The following is a 4,702-nucleotide window of genomic DNA, read 5'->3' as shown; positions in this document are numbered from 1 at the left end:
GAATCAACTAGGTGGTTCGCAACTCTACTGAGTCTCTTGTTCTTGCTGGGTGTGAGAAAGTGTTGGAGAAACGAGTCATAAAAAATCTGAAAGTTCTTGCTTTGATTAGGAGTCTATCTGATTTTTTGTCCAAGTTCAGCAGTGGCCTCTCCTCTCCTTTGATTGTGTTGAACTCATTAATATAATAACCTATATAAGGCTTGATTTATTTGAGTTTTGCTATTTTGTGATGGATATCGTGCTTTGGTTGTGGTTTTTTTGGGCCGAGTCCTTCGTTTGGTGTTCGCAATCAACAAATGGTGCTACCCACCGCCTTGCTTGTACGACGGTTTCTAGTAGTCTTAGGGTTTATTTTGTAAATCCTTCTCTTTTCGTTTTTTAAGAAGTTTGTTGGGATTCTTTTATTGTTCTCGATTGATTTTCCCTTGCTTGTGAGACTTGTAGCATCGACTCTTCCTAATTTTCAATGCATTATTCCTTAAAAAAAAAAAAAAAAAAAAAAATACATTTGACACAAAATCGTAGGATTAAACTTGTAATTTAATCCTTTTTTACCCATAATTTATTAAAAATTACTCATTTAGCCTTAAAACATGATATATTTACAAACTTTTTCGAATAAAACACTTGCCGCCCCATGTTCGTATTCAACCTGCACTGGCACTCTCAGTCCTCAGAAGAAACAGAACCCTCAAGATCCCCTCTCCATTTCTCCATAAACTCTCTCTTTCTCTCAAGCATCAGTTCACTTTCCATTAATTAGAGTCAGAAGCTCCCTCTCTTCATTACTCGAGCTCGCTTCAGCTTACTGGAATTCCTTCTCTTTTGAGCTCTCTCTTTCCCTGTTCAAGCCGGAAGTCGTTTCTTTCACTGGAAGGTGACCTAATGGTTATCGCCTCTCTTGATCGTAGGCCGATGATGTCGCCTGAGTTCACATTAGTGGTGATTGCCATCTCTCCGTTTATCATTCAGTCTTCACCTCTCTATGTTTGATCAAACTCTCCATTGAAGGTCTGTTTACCGGTTGCTTCTGGTATCCTTGTGTTTGATTATTGGAGAAATTTGTGTAGTTTCGTATTTGAAATTAAACGAAGCAGTCTTTAGTTTTGTGCGTTTAAGTTTTATAGGCGATTTGGACTGGTTTTCGATATGGAGGCTTGCCCTAAAGAACTTCAATGGGCTGCCTCATGAAGCAAGGGAAATAGTTTTTCTTCTTCACGATTTTCCATTTATTTTTTCATACTAGAAATTCCTTCAATTCCACTATCTTTGTAGTTGAGGGTTCACCCCCTCTGCTTTCATTTGCTGAAATACGGAATGGTCCTTCTGGGTCTAAAAGTAATCCATATGGTTCCTTTTTTAAGGCCTCCTCACCTTAGGTGCTTAAGTGGTTAAGAGAATTGTTGATTTGAAGTACACCTTTGCTTCGAAAATACTGCCATCACCTACAATTTCCCACTGTCCTTGCGGTGAAGAGAAGAAAACTGTTGTTATATTGTAGAAAAGGACTCCCATGCGTTGCAACCACTGACAATCCACACCATTGCAATGTGATACATAAACCTTTTTCTAGTATTGAAATGTGGACACAAGGTCATGGGATTACTTATACAGGATTTGTCGTATGAACTATGAAAGGTGTTTTCTACATATTCCTCTCGTGATTTGTTGTAGGTTGATTACGAAGGATGTTAGTGATTGTTTCTGAAATGAGTATTGATTGAACATGAATTCTTCACTCTCATTGTAGCATTTATTGCTTAGCAAACTGAGGCTAATTTTTGCAAAGCATATAGATATTGTATTGAATATATACTTTATGTGTATGTTTTTGCAGAGTTGATCTTAATTATGGAGGTAAAGCCAAGAAGGAGAAATGCTGCAGAGAATGGGGAAACTACAGAAGACCTGGTCCTTGCAACATTAACTGGGAATGGGGAAGATCTTGCTTCAATTGTAAGATATGCATTTCAAATGGGGCGGCCAGAAACTCTCCTTCATCAGTTGAAGTGTATTGTAAAGAAGAAAGAAGTTGAAATCGAGGAGTTGTGCAAAACTCACTATGAAGAATTTATTTGTGCAGTTGATGAACTTCGTGGTGTACTGGTCGATGCTGAAGAGTTGAAGAGTGAATTATCTAGTGACAATTTTAAATTGCAAGAGGTAGGTAGTGCCCTCTTGGTTCGCCTTGAGGAACTTCTTGGATCTTATTCTATTAAAAAAAATTTGACTGAAGCCATCAAAATGTCTGAGAATTGTGTTCAAATGTTGGATCTTTGTGCCAAGTGCAATGATCATATCTCCAAAGGCCAGTTCTACCCTGCATTGAAAATTATAGATCTGATTGAGAAAAATTATTTGCAGAAAATTTCTGTCAAGGCACTAAGAATGGTCATTGAGACAAGAATTCCTGTGATTAAATCTCACATTGAGAAAAATGTTTCAAATCAATTTAATGAATGGCTCGTTCACATTAGAAGTTGTGCCAAGGTTATTGGGCAAACAGCTATCGGTCATGCAGCAACTGCTCGTCAAAGAGATGAGGAAATGTTAGAACATCAGAGAAAAGCTGAGGAACAAAGCATTTCAGGTTTTGGAGATTTTGCGTATAGTTTAGATGTTGAAGATATTGATGAGGACTCTGTTCTAAAGTTTGACCTAACACCACTTTATCGGGCATATCACATTCATATAAGCCTTGGAATCCAAGCAAAGTTTTGTGAGTATTACTATAGGAATCGAATGCTGCAGCTTAACACAGACTTGCAGATCTCCTCTAGTCAGCCTTTTGTCGAATCCTATCAGACATTTTTTTCTCAAATTGCAGGATATTTTATTGTGGAGGATCGTGTCATGAGAACTGCTGGAGGGTTATTATCAGCTGAACAGGTTGATGCAATGTTAGAAACTGCTGTTAGCAAGTTGACATCCTTGCTGGAAGAACAATTTTCCCTCATGCACTCTGCAACCCACCTCCTCCTGGTGAAGGATTATGTCACTCTTTTGGCATCTGCTCTTAGACCATATGGGTATGAAATTTCCCCGGTTCTTGAGGCTATCAGTAAAACCCAGGACAAATACCATGAGCTTCTTTTGAAAGAGTGCCGGCAGCAGATTGTGGATGTTCTTGCTAATGATTCTTATGAGCAGATGGTTATGAAAAAAGATAGTGATTATGAAAACAACGTTCTCTCCTTTAATCTCCAGTCTTCAGATATAAGGCCTGCATTTCCGTATATTGCTCCATTTTCTTCCACAGTTCCTGATGTCTGCCGCATTGTGAGGTCCTTCATTAAAGGGTCTGTTGATTATTTTTCGTACAGTGCACATTCTAATCCTTTTGATATTGTGAAGAAATATCTGGACAAGCTACTTATTGATGTTTTAAACGAAGCAATACTCAATACTATTTATAGCAGCTCCGTTGGGGTTTCTCAAGCCATGCAAATTGCTGCAAATATAACTGCCCTGGAAAGAGCCTGTGACTTTTTTCTTGGCTTTGCAGCTCAACTATCCGGGACGACTGTTTTTTCAGTTGAAAGGCCACAAGCTAATCTTGCTTCTAATATTGTTCTCAAAACTTCAAGAGATGCAGCTTATCTTGCATTGTTGAATTTGGTGAATACCAAACTAGATGAATTTATGGCTCTTACAGAGAATATTAGTTGGACTTCTGAGGAGGTTTCTGCAAATGCAAATGACTACATAAACGAAGTACTTATTTATCTTGACACTATAATGTCCACCGTACAACAGATTTTACCTATAGAAGCCTTATACAAGGTTGGAAGTGGAGTGTTTGAACACATATCAGACTCTATCTTTGCAGCTTTTCTTAGTGATAGCGTCAAAAGGTTCAATGCTAATGCAGTCATGGCTATTGACAATGATCTAAAGGTGCTGGAAACATTTGCAGATGAGAGGTTCCACAGCATTGGATTAAGTGAAGCGTATGAAGGGGGTAGTTTTCGGAACTCCTTGGTGGAAGCCAGACAACTTATTAACCTTTTGCTGAGCAATCAACCTGAAAACTTCACGAATCCTGAGATAAGAGAGAGGAATTATAACATGTTGGATTACAAGAAGGTGGCTAGTATATGTGAGAAATTCAAAGATTCTCCTGATGGGATCTTTGGGAGCCTTTCAAGCAGAAATGCGAAACAAAGCACTCGAAAGAAATCAATGGACATGCTGAAGAAAAGACTGAAAGATTTCAACTAACAAGGCTTGAAGAGTGGCTGCAATAGCAGTAAGAACTCAACTCTCTTCATCGTATTGTATTTATTCAATACCTGTACAATTTTTTTCCCTGCTGCATTTTGTTTGGATGATTTGTGTTATATTATTTCCTGCCCAATTGTTTCATTTGATAATGCATGTTTCATCTTCAAGCTTGAAGAAACTATTGGTCATTAACCTTCTTTGCATCATTAGTATGCGTCTTGTTTTTATTTGTGCCTGTCATTTCTTCTTCCTTCACACGTCTTGTCACTCTTGGTATTATAGTTCTGAAACTGCCAGAAGATTTTAGACATTTAATGATGTTCATAAAATTGCTTTCATGATCTTTAGATTCAGTGCTGGCGAGCACATTGTTTATGTTCGAAATCTTAAAAAGCTAAAGTCATAAATTAAACATCCATAAAATTCCATCTCCAAATGATAGATGACCTAAAGAAGGAAATGAAGCCAGAAATTTAAG

General features: G+C 37.8%; 1 pseudogene across 1 annotated transcript; it reads left to right on the top strand.

The window, feature by feature from the left end:
• Positions 1-629: 629 nt before the first annotated feature.
• On the top strand, positions 630-4,451 carry LOC120091958 (exocyst complex component SEC15A pseudogene; annotated as a pseudogene). The gene is made up of 2 exons (XR_016525587.1): positions 630-1,011; positions 1,838-4,451. The product of XR_016525587.1 is annotated as an exocyst complex component SEC15A pseudogene (transcript).
• The last annotated feature ends 251 nt before the right edge of the window (positions 4,452-4,702 follow it).

This window comes from Benincasa hispida, chromosome 1 (assembly GCF_027475165.1).
Source record: "Benincasa hispida cultivar pf3 chromosome 1, pf3_genome.v1.1, whole genome shotgun sequence".
NCBI classification, from domain to species: domain Eukaryota; kingdom Viridiplantae; phylum Streptophyta; class Magnoliopsida; order Cucurbitales; family Cucurbitaceae; genus Benincasa; species Benincasa hispida.
The sequence above is the reverse complement of the archived record's forward strand: the minus strand, read 5'-3'. Positions and strand labels throughout refer to the sequence as shown.